Source organism: Bufo bufo, chromosome 4 (genome assembly GCF_905171765.1).
Source record: "Bufo bufo chromosome 4, aBufBuf1.1, whole genome shotgun sequence".
Lineage (NCBI taxonomy): Eukaryota > Metazoa > Chordata > Amphibia > Anura > Bufonidae > Bufo > Bufo bufo.
In genome coordinates this window covers 202,813,103-202,830,614 of record NC_053392.1, presented here as the reverse complement: position 1 = coordinate 202,830,614, position 17,512 = coordinate 202,813,103, and positions in this window count along the sequence as shown.

Below are 17,512 nucleotides of genomic sequence, written 5' to 3'. Positions count from 1 at the left end.
GCCATAGTGGAGTTTCAGCTGCAGCACGCACGGGTCAGTAGCACTGCGGATCAGACCCACTTCACCACCAATGACTGGGCTTCCATGCGAGACCTGTGTGCCCTGTTGCGCTGTTTCGAGTACTCCACCAACATGGCCAGTGGCGATGACGCCGTTATCTTATCAGCGTTACAATACCACTTCTATGTCTCCTTGAGAAAACACTTAGGGCGATGATGGAAGAGGAGGTGGCCCAGGAGGAACAGGAGGAAGAGGGGTCATTTTTAGCATTTTCAGGCCAGTCTCTTCAAAGTGACTCAGAGGGAGGTTTTTTGCAACACCAGAGGCCAGGTACAAATGTGGCCAGACAGGGCCCACTACTGGAGGACGAGGAGGATGAGGAGGAGGTGGAGGAGGATGAGGATGAAGCATGTTCACAGCGGGGTGGCACCCAAAGCAGCTCGGGCCCATCACTGGTGCGTGGCTGGGGGGAAACACAGGACGATGACGATACGCCTCCCACAGAGGACAGCTTGTCCTTACCTCTGGGCAGCCTGGCACACATGAGCGACTACATGCTGCAGTTCCTGCGCAACGACAGCAGAGTTGCCCACATTTTAACGTGTGCGGACTACTGGGTTGCCACCCTGCTGGATCCCCGGTACAAAGACAATGTGCCCACCTTACTTCCTACACTGGAGCGTGATAGGAAGATGCGCGAGTACAAGCGCACGTTGGTAGACGCGCTACTGAGAGAATTTCCAAATGTCACAGGGGAACCAGTGGAAGCCCAAGGCGAAGGCAGAGGAGGAGCAAGAGGTCGCCAACGCAGCTGTGTCACGGCCAGCTCCTCTGAGGGCAGGGTTAGCATGGCAGAGATGTGGAAAAGTTTTGTCACCACGCCACAGCTAACTGCACCACCACCTGATACGGAACGTGTTAGCAGGAGGCAACATTTCACTAACATGGTGGAACAGTACCTGTGCACACCCCTCCACGTACTGACTGATGGTTCGGCCCCATTCAACTTCTGGGTCTCCAAATTGTCCACGTGGCCAGAGCTAGCCTTTTATGCCTTGGAGGTGCTGGCCTGCCCGGCGGCCAGCGTTTTGTCTGAACGTGTATTCAGCACGGCAGGGGGCGTCATTACAGACAAACGCAGCCGCCTGTCTACAGCCAATGTGGACAAGCTGACGTTCATAAAAATGAACCAGGCATGGATCCCACAGGACCTGTCCATCCCTTGTGCAGATTAGATATTAACTACCTCCCCTTAACAATATATTATTCTACTCCAGGGCACTTCCTCATTCAATACTATTTTTATTTTCATTTTACCATTATATTGCGGGGCAACCCAAAGTTGAATGAACCTCTCCTCTGCCTGGGTGCCTGGGCCTAAATGTGTGACAGTGGCCTGTTCCAGTGGTGGGTGACGTGAAGCCTGATTCTCTGCTATGACATGAAGACAGATTCTGTGCTGACATAAGGCCAGATTCTCTGTTACGGGACCTCTCTCCTCTGCCTGGGTGCCTGGGCCTAAATATGTGACAGTGGCCTGTTCCAGTGGTGGGTGACGTGAAGCCTGATTCTCTGCTTTGACATGAAGACAGATTCTGTGCTGACATAAGGCCAGATTCTCTGTTACGGGACCTCTCTCCTCTGTCTGGGTGCCGGGGCCTAAATATGTGACAGTGGCCTGTTCCAGTGGTGGGTGACGTGAAGCCTGATTCTCTGCTATGACATGAAGACTGATTCTGCGCTGACCTAAGGCCAGATTCTCTGTTACGGGACCTCTCTCCACTGTCTGGGTGCTGGGGCCTAAATATGTGACAGTGGCCTGTTCCAGTGGTGGGTGACGTGAAGCCTGATTCTCTGCTATGACATGAAGACAGATTCTGTGCTGACATAAGGCCAGATTCTCTGTTACGGGACCTCTCTCCTCTGTCTGGGTGCCGGGGCCTAAATATGTGACAGTGGCCTGTTCCAGTGGTGGGTGACGTGAAGCCTGATTCTCTGCTATGACATGAAGACTGATTCTGCGCTGACATAAGGCTAGATTCTCTGTTACGTGACCTCTCTCCCCTGTCTGGGTGCCAAGGCCTAAATATGTGACAGTTGCCTGTTCCAGTGGTGGGTGACGTGAAGCCTGATTCTCTGCTATGACATGAAGACAGATTCTGTGCTGACATAAGGCCAGATTCTCTGTTACGGGACCTCTCTCCTCTGCCTGGGTGCCTGGGCCTAAATATGTGACAGTGGCCTGTTCCAGTGGTGGGTGACGTGAAGCCTGATTCTCTGCTTTGACATGAAGACAGATTCTGTGCTGACATAAGGCCAGATTCTCTGTTACGGGACCTCTCTCCTCTGTCTGGGTGCCGGGGCCTAAATATGTGACAGTGGCCTGTTCCAGTGGTGGGTGACGTGAAGCCTGATTCTCTGCTATGACATGAAGACTGATTCTGCGCTGACCTAAGGCCAGATTCTCTGTTACGGGACCTCTCTCCACTGTCTGGGTGCTGGGGCCTAAATATGTGACAGTGGCCTGTTCCAGTGGTGGGTGACGTGAAGCCTGATTCTCTGCTATGACATGAAGACAGATTCTGTGCTGACATAAGGCCAGATTCTCTGTTACGGGACCTCTCTCCTCTGTATGGGTGCCGGGGCCTAAATATGTGACAGTGGCCTGTTCCAGTGGTGGGTGACGTGAAGCCTGATTCTCTGCTATGACATGAAGACAGATTCTGTGCTGACATAAGGCCAGATTCTCTGTTACGGGACCTCTCTCCTCTGTCTGGGTGCCTGGGCCTAAATATGTGACAGTGGCCTGTTCCAGTGGGTGGGTGACGTGAAGCCTGATTCTCTGCTATGACATGAAGACTGATTCTGCGCTGACATAAGGCCAGATTCTCTGTTACGGGAACTCTCTCCTCTGTCTGGGTGCCGGGGCCTAAATATGTGACAGTGGCCTGTTCCAGTGGTGGGTGACGTGAAGCCTGATTCTCTGCTATGACATGAAGACTGATTCTGCGCTGACATAAGGCTAGATTCTCTGTTACGTGACCTCTCTCCCCTGTCTGGGTGCCAAGGCCTAAATATGTGACAGTTGCCTGTTCCAGTGGTGGGTTGACGTGAAGCCTGATTCTCTGCAATGACATGAAGACTGATTCTGCGCTGACATAAGGGCCAGATTCTCTGTTACGGGACCTCTCTCCTCTGGTCTGGGTGCCGGGGCCTAAATATGTGACAGTGGCCTGTTCCATTGGAGGGTGACGTGAAGCCTGATTCTCTGCTATGACATGAAGACAGATTCTGTGCTGACATAAGGCCAGATTCTCTGTTACGGGACCTCTCTCCTCTGTCTGGGGTGCCGGGGCCATAAATATGTGACAGTGGCCCTGTTCCAGTGGTGGGGTGACGTGAAAGCCTGATTCTCTGCTATGACATGAAGACTGATTCGGCGCTGACATGAAGCCAGATTCTCTGCTATGGCATGAAGAGACTGATTCTCTGCTGACATGAATCCAGATTCTTTGCTATGCATAAAGAGACTGATTCTCTGCTGACGTGAAGCCAGATTCTCTGCTATGGGACCTCTGTCCAATTGATATTGGTTAATTTTTATTTTTTTTATTTTTATTTTAATTCATTTCCCTATCCACATTTGTTTGCAGGGGATTTACCTACATGTTGCTGCCTTTTGCAGCCCTCTAGCTCTTTCCTGGGCTGTTTTACAGCCTTTTTAGTGCCCAAAAGTTCGGGTCCCCATTGACTTCAATGGGGTTCGGGTTCGGGACGAAGTTCGGGTCGGGTTCGGATCACGAACCCGAACATTTCCGGGAAGTTCGGCCGAACTTCTCGAACCCGAACATCCAGGTGTTCGCTCAACTCTAGTTATAAGTTCTAAAGCCCTTTTTTGCATGTATAAGTAGCACAAAAAATATATTATTTGCTGTTCAGTGGTGCAGTTATAGTTTCTAAAGCACGTTTTGGCGTGTATTAGTGGCACAAAAAATATATATTATTTGCCGTTCAGCGGTGCAGTTATATGTTCTAAAGCCTTTTTTGACGTGTAATACGCAAAAAAACATATATTATTTGCCATTCAGCAGTGTAGTTATATGTTCTTAAGCATTTCTTGGCATATATTAGTGTCACAAAAATTTATATTAGTTTGCCATTCAGTGGCAAAAGAGCCCTTTTTGGGCATGTATTAGTGGGCAAAAAATATATATTATTTGCCGTTCAGCGGTGCAGTTATAGTTTTTAAAAGCCTTTTGTGTCGTGTAGAAGTGGAAAAAAGTAAGGGCCTATTTGCCGTTCAGCGGTGGCAGTTTTATGGTCTAAAACCCTTTTGTAGCGGTATTAGTGTAAAAAAGTTAGGGCCTATTTGCCATTCAGTCGGTGCAGTTATATATTCTAAAGCCCTTTTTTGGCATGTATTAGTGGCAAAAATATATATTATTTGCCATTCAGCGGTGTAGTTATATGTTCTAAAGCCCTTTTTTGCATGTATAGTAGCACAAAAAATATTTATTTGCTGTTCAGTGGTGCAGTTATAGGTTCTAAAGTACGTTTTGGGGCGTGTATTAGTGGCAAAAAATATATACTATTTGCCGTTCAGAGGTGGCAGTTTATATACTCTAAAGCCTTTTGTGGCTTGTAGAAATGGAAAAAAATAAAGGCCTATTTGCCGTTCAGGCGGTGCAGTTAGAATGTCTAAAGCCCCCTTTTTGGCATGTATTAGTGGCACAAAAAATATATGTCTTGCTATAAGTGGAAAAAAATAAGGGCCTATTTGCCATTCAGCGGTGCAGTTATATGGTGCTAAAGCCTTTTGTGGCATGTATAAGTCAAAAAAGTAAGGGCCTTTTTGCCGTTCAGCGGTGCAGTTATATATTCTAAAGCCTTTTTGTGGCGTGGTAGAAGTGGGGAAAAAATAAGGGACTATTTGCCGTTCAGAGTGCAGTTATATGTTCTAAAACTCATTTTGGCCATGTATTAGAGTCAAAAAAATATATATAAATTTGCCGTTCAGCAGTGCAGTTATATGCTCTAAAGCCCTCTTTGGCATGTATTAGTGTCAAAAATATATATATTATTTGCCATTCAGCAGTTCAGTTATATGTTCTAAAGAGACACAATTTAAATAACGCTTCAAGGGCGCTCCTTGGATGTACTAGGTGGTGGCAGCGGTATCGCAGCAGAACCGCAAAGCCTGCCGCATAAGGGAAGGCACTGTAATAAATATAACGATACTGTGCTCTGGGACTTTAGGTATATTGAAATTAATGCAGGGGTATCACAAGTTATTACAATTCAGCACATGGGTATATACTGTTATACAAGTCTTTATCTGGCTTTGCCAGGATACCTGTAGTGTGGACTCCTGTCTGTATGTTGATCCTCCTGCTTGTACTTTTGTATTTGGTGCGCTGATGCGTCTTCCTGAAAATCGGAGATTGTCGATTGAATGATTGTTGCTCACCGAATCCTCGATACTGGAGTCCGGGTAATGAGGTGGTTCAGGTCTCGTATGAGTGGCATGCAGGTCCACGTGCAGGTCAGTGTGTAGCTTCGCGTCCCGGCCGGTGACGCGATGCTGCAATCAGTAGAGGTTTGAACAAAAGCTGTTTTAGCGCTCACTAAGAGAAATGAGTGACGTCACTACCACGGTCATCAATGACCATAGGTCCAGTTATATGTTCTAAAGCCCTTTTTGGCATCTATTAGTGGCAAAAAAATATATATTATTTGCCTTCAGCGGAGCAGTTATATGTTCTAAAGCCTTTTGTGGCGTGTATAAGTAGAAAAAAGTAAGGGCCTATTTGCCGTTCAGTGGTGCAGTTATATGTTCTAAAGCCCTTTTTGGTGTGTATTAGTGGCACAAAAAAAATATATACTGCTCAAAAAAATAAAGGGAACACAAAAATAACACATCCTAGATCTGAATTAATTAAATATTCTTCTGAAATACTTTGTTCTTTACATAGTTGAATGTGCTGACAACAAAATCACACAAAAATTAAAAAATGGAAATCAAATTTTTCAACCCATGGAGGTCTGGATTTGGAGCCACACTCAAAATTAAAGGGGAAAAACCCACTACAGGCTGATTTGATGTAATGTCCTTAAAACAAGTCAAAATGAGGCTCAGTAGTGTGTGTGGCCTCCACGTGCCTGTATGACCTCCCTACAACGCCTGTGCATGCTCCTGATGAGGTGGCGGACGGTCTCCTGAGGGATCTCCTCCCAGACCGGGACTAAAGCATCTGCCCACTCCTGGACAGTCTGTGGTGCAACGTGACGTTGGTGGATAGAGCAAGACATGATGTCCCAGAGGTGCTCAATTGGATTCAGGTCTGGGGAGCTGGCGGGCCAGTCCATAGCATCAATGCCTTCGTCTTGCAGGAACTGCTGACACACTCCAGCCACATGAGGTCTAGCATTGTCTTGCATTAGGAGGAACCCAGGGCCAACCGCACCAGCATATGGTCTCACAAGGGGTCTGAGGATCTCATCTCGGTACCTAATGGCAGTCAGGCTACCTCTGGCGAGCACATGGAGGGCTGTGCGGCCCTCCAAAAAAATGCCACCCCACACCATTACTGACCCAATGCCAAACCGGTTATGCTGGAGGATTTTGCAGGCAGCAGAACGTTCTCCACGGCATCTCAAGACTCTGTCACGTCTGTCACATGTGCTCAGTGTGAACCTGCTTTGATCTGTGAAGAGCACAGGGCGCCAGTGGCAAATTTGCCAATCTTGGTGTTCTCTGGCAAATGCCAAACGTCCTGAACGGTGTTGGGCTGTAAGCACAACCCCCACCTGTGGACGTCGGGCCCTCATATCACCCTCATGGAGTCTGTTTCTGACCATTTGAGCAGACACATGCCCATTTTTGGCCTGCTGGAGGTCATTTTGCAGGGCTCTGGCAGTGCTCCTCCTGTTCCTCCTTGCACAAAGGCAGAGGTAGCGGTCCTGCTGCTGGGTTGTTGCCCTCCTCCACGTCTCTTGATGTACTGGCCTGTCTCCTGGTAGCGCCTCCATGCTCTGGACACTACGCTGACAGACACAGCAAACCTTCTTGCCACAGCTCGCATTTATGTGCCATCCTGGATAAGCTGCACTACCTGAGCCACTTGTGTGGGTTGTAGACTCCGTCTCATGCTACCACTAGAGTGAAAGCACCGCCAGCATTCAAAAGTGACCAAAACATCAGCCAGGAAGCATAGGAACTGAGAAGTGGTCTGTGGTCAAGACCTGCAGAACCACTCCTTTATTGGGGGTGTCTTGCTAATTGCCTATAATTTCCACCTGTTGTCTATCCCATTTGCACAACAGCATGTGAAATTGATTGTCACTCAGTGTTGCTTCCTAAGTGGACAGTTTGATTTCACAGAAGTGTGATTGACTTGGAGTTACATTGTGTTGTTTAAGTGTTCCCTTTATTTTTTTGAGCAGTGTATATTAAGTGCTGTTTAGCGGTGCAGTTATATGTTCTAAAGCCTTTTGTGGCGTGTATAGGGTGGAAAAAAGTAAGGGGCTATTTTCCATTCAGCAGTGCAGTTATATGTTCTAAAGCCCTTCTTGGCATGTGTCAGTGGTAAAAAAATATATATTATTTGCCGTTCAGCGGTGTGGTTATATGTTTTAAAGTCTTTTGTGGCGTGCTATAAGTGGAAAAAAATAAGGGCCTATTTGCCATTCAGCGGCGCAGTTATATGTGCTAAAGGCTTTTGTGGCATGTATAAGTGGAAAAAAGTAAGGGTTCATTTGCCGTTTAGAGGTGCAGTTATATGTTCTAAAACCTTTTTGTGGCATGTATTAGTGGAAAAAAGTAAGGGCCTATTTGCCATTCAGCAGTACAATTATATGATCTAAAGCCCTTTTTGGTATGTTTTAGTGGCAAAAAATATATATATTATTTGCCTTCAACGGTGCAGTTATATGTTCTAAAGCCAATTTTGGCATGTATTAATGGCACAAAAATATATATTATTTGCCATTTAGGCGTGCAGTTATTTGTTCTAAAGCCCTTTTTGGCGTGTATTAATTGCAGAAAAATATATATTATTTGCCGTTAAGCGGTGCAGTTCCTGTATTTTTCGCTTTATTAAAGGGGGGGGGAATGGCAGTGCGTCTTATAAAGTGAATGGTGCGCTGACACTGATACATCGCTGGCCGTTATGCTGCACAGCGTGGCCTGCGATGTATCAGCGGGGAGGAAGGAGATGCTGTAGGCCGGCAACTAATGTTGCGATCGCGGCGGGGCCTGGTGCAGTCACTGTACTGTATTTCACTGGGCCCCGTGCACAGCAGTCTTCATATGCAAAGTGTAGTCATTTAATCCTTAAAGGGAGTCTTTCACCTATACTGACCATTATAGAACACTAACACCATTATCAGCATTATAGTCCCCATATTGGAATGCTACTTACTGTTTAGTTGTCCCTCGCTTCTTTTCTGCAGAAAAACCTCTATTCTCTGCAGATTGTACAAGTGAGTACGTCCAGAACCTTACTGATGCGCATACAAAGGAACCGTCTCTTAAACCTGAAGCAAAGGAATTCAGGCCGAGATCAACATACCCTCTGAGCAGGCCCAATCAACCACATGAGGTCAGCGGCTGCCAGCAAACCAAGAATGAAGCACCAGAAACCCCTAAGAACAAAAAACAATTGTTCCCATCGCTTCAACCTATAGATTACATGCGCAAACAAGAATGTTCAGTGGATGTCACCAAATATCTCATCCGCAAAGAAATGGTAAGCTCAGGCTTTCCCCAATTTGATTTCTGTCCTGAAAACTATTGGGCATGGAAATCTTCCTTTCTGAATGCCACTGAAGGTCTGAACTTATCACCATCAGAAATGCTTAATTTAATGATAAAATGGCTTGGTACCGAGTCAGCAGAACATGCTAAGAGGATGAGAAGAGCAAATCTGTTCAACCCTGCAGCAGGACTCAACATGACCTGGAAAAGACTCGAAGAAACGTATGGATCCCCAGAGATAAAAGAAGGAGCACTGTTGAAAAAACTTGAAGTCTTTCCCAAGGTGGGCTACAGAGACAACGTGCGGCTACAAGAACTATGGATACATGGATAGTAATGGCTGTATGGGTATGCAAGTATGACATTATCACTATGGGAGAATTGATCACTTGCAGTGATTTTGGTATAAATTTTAAGTCTGTCTTTGCTTTGTGAGGTTGCGCCAAATTTATAAAATGGCACATAGTAGTAATATATTTGGCACAAGTGCAATGTAGTGTACACTTAGGTCTGTAAAAGTACACCGGGGTTGCCTGGAATGGAGATGCAACTTTTTTGTGAATGTTTTATAAAGTTGCACATCACAAATAAAGAGTAATTGGTCAGCACCCCGGAATATTTTTCAGTGCTCAGTGGTAAGGAAAGGTCTCCTACGTAATTGGTATAGATACAACGGCACTCACATTTTATGCTAATTATGTATTCTCTTTACTAAAGGTACTTCAATGATGACAAATCAAAGGCCTTTGAAATACCTTTAATAAAGAGAACACATATTTAGCATTACACATCATAAATGAGACCTAAAGGTGTTTTTATCAGAAATTCTGACCTACCTTTTACTTCTAAAAGTGGTAAGGCTCACCAAATATTGCAAAAATATACACTAAATGTTGAACGTGGGTATCACTTGTGACATTTTTATGTCACAAATCTGGTGTAGTAGACTTGATAAATGTCCCCATACAGTATGTTTCTACAACAGCCCACAACATCTAAATTATGAGATTAAATTATCAGCACAAGTATATAAAAAAATGCAGCATTTATAGTTACATAGCCTAACTTATGCTAGAGCTCTGTTGAAAGTTCAACCTCTGGGGAAAAGTCACAGACTACATGTCAGCATCAGAAGATTTCTAGATATGCAAGAATTTTTGTGACTGCCACTTGACATTTCCCCCCACAGGAAAACCTTGAGGTTGTGCAATGGTGACTCTAATCTGCAATTATCTACACTGTTGCATGGTCAATAGTCACTGAGGAGCCCTAGTCTTGGAGAAAAATCTCCTACTTTACAGAAAAATTAAGTCTTAAGAGACTACCAAGGTCACTGAGGTGTTAATTTCTTAGGCTACTTTCACACTCGCGTTTTGGCTTTCCGTTTGTGAGATCCATCATGAGCTCTCACAAGCGGTCCAAAACGGATCAGTTTTGCCCTAATGCATTCTGAATGGAAAAGGATCCGCTAAGAATGCATCAGTTTGGCTCCGATGATCTTCTACTAGAGATAGAATATGCCAAAGAGGATGGCTACTTGCAAGGACTTTCGTATCTAGATACAGCTAGAGGCACTAATCCCATAGTAGAGAAACTACCCTCAAATCTGCAAGACAAGTGGATGTCTGTGGGAGGTAAATTCAAGGAAGATTATAGAGTTGCTTTTCCCCCTTTCTCTGTGTTTTCTAGGTTTGTCAGACAGCAAGCAAAAATCCGAAGTTATCCCAGTTTCGCCTTCAGCACCGGCGGCAATCAATCACACAGACCTGAGAGACCTCACAGACGTCTCACGGTAGGACCTCTGTATCCACACACAAAACAGCTGTACCTTCAGAAGCACCCACAAGGTACACACCATAGAAAACCCTGATAGACATTGCCCAATACACAAAAAACTACATCTACTAAAGAAACGCAAAGGCTTGAGAAGCAAACCCATTGCAGAGCGGATGTCCTTCCTTAACCACCTCCGGACCGCCTAACGCACGGATGCGTCCGGAAGGTGGTTGATTCATTCCTCCTGGACGCATCCGTGCGTCATCTCGCGAGACGCGAGATTTCGGTCAGAGCCGCCCCCGCGCATGCGCATCGCGGGCCGGCAAAAGTTAAAGGAATATTTCGTCAGCAACCTGCCAGCCAATGATCGTGGCTGGCAGGTTGCTGATTTTTAAAAAATCAAATCACAAGCCATATAACAGATCATATTAGTAAATATGATCTGTTATATGGCTTGTCTGCTCCTCTGCTGGTCCTTTTCGTCGGTTGGATCCAGCAGAGGAGCAGAGATCACTGTGAGTAGCACCAACAGTACACTTTAGCCCCAGATCACCCCCTGCACCCCAATTAACCCTTTGATCACCCCTTTGATCGCCCCTGTCAATCACTAGTGAAAGGAAAAAAGTGATCAGTGTAAACTGTCATTTTTTTTTTTCACTGGTATTGACTGTTAGGTTTTAGGGATAGTTTAGGCCCCTTGGTTAGGTAGTTTAGGGATCAGTTAGCGCCCAGCCCACCGCACCGCAGTCACTTATTCGCTGATTAGCGTATCGCTAATCAGCATTTGTACTTTTATAGTATCTGTAAGTGATCAAAACTGATCACGGTCAGATCTATAATAGTATTAGTGTCACTTTAGTTCGCCCTCCACCCAAAACGCAGTGTTTGCCTGATCAGGCCTGATCGGTCGCCCACACGTGCGTTCACCCACGCCCGCCCCACCGCAGTGACAAAAATTATTATTTTTTGATCTTTGCACATTCACTTTACACGCGCTGCGGCGATAAAAAAAATCAGTTTTGATATTTTTTATCAACCGCAGCGGCCTCCGGTACTTCGCTAGCCTCCCATTTGTAAGACAGGCTTGCTTTTTTTCTTGGGTAGTCTCAGGGAATACCCCTAAATTTAGTTGCCCAAATGTCAAACAGGGGGTATTCTTCTGAAGAGGCCTACAGGATTCTGACCCAGTCGGATGAGGAGTGGGAACCCTCATCTGATGAATCTAGCGGGTCAGAATATGAACCTGTAGAAAGCAGTGGCTCTCTGACCCAAAGTTCGGACGAGGAGGCTGAGGTCCCTGATAGCACCAGGCGTACCCGGCCCCGTGTCGCTAGACCACAGGTTGCGCAGGATCCGCTTCAAGAGCAGCAGAGTGGGGCTGGCGCTGTCGGATTACGTGGTGAGGCATACACCAGCAGCGCAGCCCTTCCTGGACCTAGTACCAGCACTGCTGTACAACATGGTGAAGTAGCGAGCACCAGAAGGGCAGTTGAAGCTGGTACGGTGGCACGTGCAGTAGTTACCCCGTCGCAGCCACCGCAAAGACAGGCCCGTAGAGCCCCTAGAATCCCTGAGGTGCTGGCAAACCCTGATTGGCAGTCCCCAACTTCAGCCGCACCAGTAGTTCCCCCTTTCACCGCCCAGTCTGGAGTTCGGGTTGAGAAAGCTCAGATCTGTTCGGCCCTGGGATTTTTTGAGCTGTTCTTGACTGCGGAGCTCTTAGACTTAGTTGTGGCAGAAACAAATCGGTATGCCACACAATTTATAACCGCCAACCCGGGAAGCTTTTATGCCCAGCCTTTCCGGTGGAAACCAGTCCAAGATTCTGAAATTAAAATTTTTCTGGGCCTTCTCCTCAACATGGGTCTAACTAAAAAGCATGAATTGCGGTCATATTGGTCCACAAACCCAATTCATCACATGCCCATGTTCTCTGCTGCTATGTCCAGGACACGATTTGAGACCATCCTGCGTTTCCTGCATTTTAGCGACAACACCACCTCCCGTCCCAGAGGCCACCCAGCTTTTGACTGGCTCCACAAAATTCGGCCCCTCATAGACCATTTCAACCAGAAATTTGCAGATTTGTATACCCCAGAGCAAAACATCTGCATAGACGAGTCCCTAATAGATTTTACCGGGCACCTTGGCTTCAAACAATACATCCCAAGCAAGCGTGCTCGGTATGGGGTCAAATTGTATAAGCTCTGTGAAAGGGCCACAGGCTATACCCACAAATTTCGTGTCTATGAGGGAAAAGATCAGACCCTGGAGCCGGTCGGTTGCCCTGACTACCTGGGGAGCAGTGGGAAGACAGTCTGGGACTTGGTGTCACCCTTATTCGGCAAGGGGTACCATTTTTATGTGGACAATTTCTACACAAGTGTGGCCCTCTTTAGGTATTTGTTTCTAGAACAGATTGGCGCCTGTGGCACCGCGCGAACTAGTCGCGCGGGCTTCCCCCAACGGCTCGTTACCACCAGTCTTGCAAGGGGGGAGAGGGCTGCCTTGTGTAACGAAGAACTGCTCACGGTGAAATGAAGAGACAAGCGTGACGTTTACATGCTCTCCTCCATTCACGCAGACACGACAATCCAAATTGAGCGAGCAACCCGTGTCATTGAAAAGCCCCTCTCAGTCCACGACTATAACCTTCACATGGGAGGGGTGGACTTCAATGACCAGATGTTGTCTCCGTATTTAGTGTCCCGCAGAACCAGACGCTGGTATAAGAAGGTGTCTGTATATTTGATTTAATTGGCTCTGTATAATAGTTTTGTTCTCTACAGTAAGGCTGGGAGAACACGATCCTTCCTCAAATTTCAGGAAGAAATCATCGAGAACCTCCTGTATCCAGAAGGTTCCGTGGCCCCATCCACCAGTGTAGTTAGCCGTCTACACGAGCGACATTTCCCCAATGTCGTTGCCGATACCTCAACCCAACCGTCACCCCGAAAAAGATGTCGTGTCTGTAGCAGGAGTGGAATAAGGCGTGACACCCGCTATTTCTGTCCTGACTGTCCTGACCACCCTGCCCTATGCTTAGGGGAGTGTTTCCGGAAGTACCACACACAGGTACACCTAGCATAGGGATCACATCTCACCAGGACAGGCACACAGGGCTATTAGGGCCCATTCACTCACAGCTGCTGCAAACGTCTCCTTTCACCTGGGACAAAGTGCATAACGCACTTCGCCACATCTTTGGGCGATTTGCGCTTTGCACATTGACCCATGGGGAAAAAGAGGTTTGTTCTATAAAGGTAAAAAAAAAAAAAAAAAAAACACCAGTAAGCAAAAAGGTTAATGTTCAGTTCAAAAAGTTAAAGTTTATAAGTTCTGTTCCAAAGTTAATAAAATTATTGCGTTGCGGCCTGGTTTTTTCTTTTTTTTTTTACCTTCCAGGTGGACCAACCGATCGACTAGCTGCAGCACTGATGTGCATTCTGACATAAGCATTGCGCTGCTGTCAGATTACACGCAAGTCGGTGTATGCGGCGCTGCAAGACAAGATTTCTCCTCTGCAGTAAAAGATACGTTTGCCGAGGCATATGAGCTGAGGAGGTGGCGGTGTTCATATGCTTTGGCAAACACTTTGTATATAAAAAAAATATAAAAAATCCCGGCAATGATTTATTCATCCACATCGATTGATGTGAATGGAGAAATCTGGTTTGCCAGGGCATACGAGCTAAGTGGGTATGGATGTTGGGCGGAGCTCCTATGTCCTGGCAGACGCCTTTCCCCTCCTTTTTTTTTTTGGCAGAGATTTTTTCATCCACATTGATCGATGCGAATGAAGAAATCTGTGCCGTTAATTTTTTTCTTTCAGCCCATAAGGAGAATAGCAGAAACTCCTAATGCTGGCCATACATGTAATGATTGTGGAGACCCTCAAATGCCAGGGCAGTACAAACACCCCACAACTGACCCCATTTTGGAAAGAAGACACCCCAAGGTATTCGCTGAGGGGCATATTGAGTCCCAAGTTAGCGGAAAGTGAGACTTTGTGAGAAAAAAAAATAAAAAATCAATTTCCGCTAACTTATGCAAAAAATAATAATTTCTATGAACTCGCCAGGCCCCTCATTGAATACCTTGGGGTGTCTTCTTTTCAAAGTGGTGTCACATATGGGGTATTTATAGTGCCCTGGCTTTTTAAGGGCCCTAAAGCGTGAGAAGAAGTCTGGGAGCCAAATGTCTAAAAATGCCCTCCTAAAAGGAATTTGGGCACCTTTGCGCATCTAGGCTGCAAAAAAGTGTCACACATGTGGTATCGCCGTACTCAGGAGAAGTTGGGGAATGTGTTTTGGGGTGTAATTTTACATATACCCATGCTGGGTGAGATAAATATCTTGGTCAAATGCCAACTTTGTATAAAAAAATTGGAAAAGTTGTCTTTTGCCAAGATATTTCTCTCACCCAGCATGGGTATTTGTAAAATGACACCCCAAAACACATTTCCCAACTTCTCCTGAGTACGAAGATACCACATGTGTGACACTTTTTTGCAACCTAGGTGGGCAAAGGGGCCCACATTCCAAAGAGAACCTTTCGGATTTCACCGGTCATTTTTTACACATTTTGATTTCAAACTTCTTACCACACATTTGGGCCCCTAGAATGCCAGGGCAGTATAACTACCCCACAAGTGACCCCATTTTAGAAAGAAGACACCCCAAGGTATTCCGTGAGGGGCATGGTGAGTTCATAGAACTTTTTATTTTTTGTCACAAGTTAGTGGAATATGAGACTTTGTAAGAAAAAAAAAATTGAAAAATCATCATTTTCAACTAACTTGTGACAAAAAATAAAAAGTTCTATGAACTCACTATGCCCATCAGCGAATACCTTAGGGTGTCTACTTTCCGAAATGGGGTCATTTGTGGGGTGTTTGTACTGTCTGGCCATTGTAGAACCTCAGGAAACATGACAGGTGCTCAGAAAGTCAGAGCTGCTTCAAAAAGCGGAAATTCACATTTTTGTACCATAGTTTGTAAACGCTATAACTTTTACCCAAACCATTTTTTTTTTTTTACCCAAACATTTTTTTTTATAAAAGACATGTATAACAATAAATTTAGAGAAAAATTTATATATGGATGTCGTTTTTTTTGCCAAATTTTACAACTGAAAGTGAAAAATGTCATTTTTTTGGAAAAAAATCGTTAAATTTCGATTAATAACAAAAAAAGTAAAAATGTCAGCAGCAATGAAATACCACCAAATGAAAGCTCTATTAGTGAGAAGAAAAGGAGGTAAAATTCATTTGGGTGGTAAGTTGCATGACCGAGCAATAAACGGTCAAAGTAGTGTAGGTCAGAAGTGTAAAAAAGTGGCCTGGTCATTAAGGGTGTTTAAGCTATAGGGGCTGAGGTGGTTAAACAAAACGGCATCTGTCAAGTGCTGCGGATCTACTTATCACATTGCCAAAGATTGCAAAATACCAGAAGAATGTACAGAATGTGGCAGTGAGAGACACATTGCAGCTTTGCACCCTGGCCCTGCTCCTGCCCCACTAGAGACTGTAGAACTCAGGAAAGATCAGGGCAGGGAACAACAAGAGACCCCACTCTCCTCTGTAATGTCTAATTGCACTGAAGTATGTGGACAAGGCAAGAGTGCTCGATCATGCTCTAAAATCTGTTTAGTGACTGTGTATCCCACTGGCAAGAAAGGGCAGTGAAAATGTATGCAGTGCTAGATGAACAGAGCAACAGATCCCTTGCAAAGTCAGATTTATTTGATATCTTTAACCTTAACCCCTTAAGGACTTAACCCTATTTCACCTTAAGGACTTGGCCATTTTTTGCAAATCTTACTAAACACTTTGACTTACCCAGGCCGTTCTGAGATTGTTTTTTCGTCACATATTGTACTTCATGACACTGCTAAAAGTGGGTCAAATTGCATAAAAAAATACCAGATTTACCAAAAAATTTTAAAAATTTGCAAATTTCTAAGTTTCAGTTTCTCTACTTCTGTAATACATAGTAATACCCCCAAAAATTGTGATGACTTTACATTCCCCATATGTCTACTTCATGTTTGTAGCATTTTGGGAATGATATTTTATTTTTTGGGGATGTTACAAGGCTTAGAAGTTTAGAAGAAAATCTTGAAATGTTTCTGAAATTTACAAAAACCCAATTTTTAGGGACCACTACAGGTCTGAAGTCACTTTGCAAGGCTTACATAATAGAAACCGCCCAAAAATGACACCATTCTATAAACTAAACCCCTCAAGGTATTCAAAACAGATTTTTACAAACTTTGCTAACCCTTTAGGTGTTGCACAAGAGTTATTGGCAAATGGGGATGAAATATGAGAATTTCATTTTTTTGCCAAATTTTACATTTTAACCCATTTTTTCCACTAACAAAGCAAGGGTTAACAGCCAAACAAGACTGTATCTTTATTCCCCTGACTCTGCCATTTACAGAAACACCCCATATGTGGCCCTAAACTACTGTACGGGCACACAGTAGGGCGTAGAGGGAAAGGTGCGCCGTATGGTTTTTGGAAGCCAGATTTTGCTGGACTGGTTTTTTGACACCATGTCCCATTTGAAGCCCCCCTGATGCACCCCTAGAGTAGAAACTCCACCCCTCAAGGTATTCTAAACTGATTTTACAAACTTTGTTAACCCTTTAGGTGTTGCACAAGATTTAATGGAAAATAGAGATACAATTTCAAAATTTCACTTTTTTGGCAGATTTTCCATTTTAATAGTTTTTTCCAGTTACAAAGCAAGGGTTAACAGCCAAACAAAACTCATTATTTATGGCCCTGATTCTGTAGTTTACAGAAACGTCCCATATGTGGTTGTAAACCGCTGTACGGGCACGCGGCAGGGTGCAGAAGGAAAGGAATGCCATATGGTTTTTGGAAGGCAGATTTTGCTGGACTGTTTTTTTTTACACCATGTCCCGTTTGAAGCCCCCTTGATGCACCCCCAGAGTAAAAAACTCCAAAAAAGT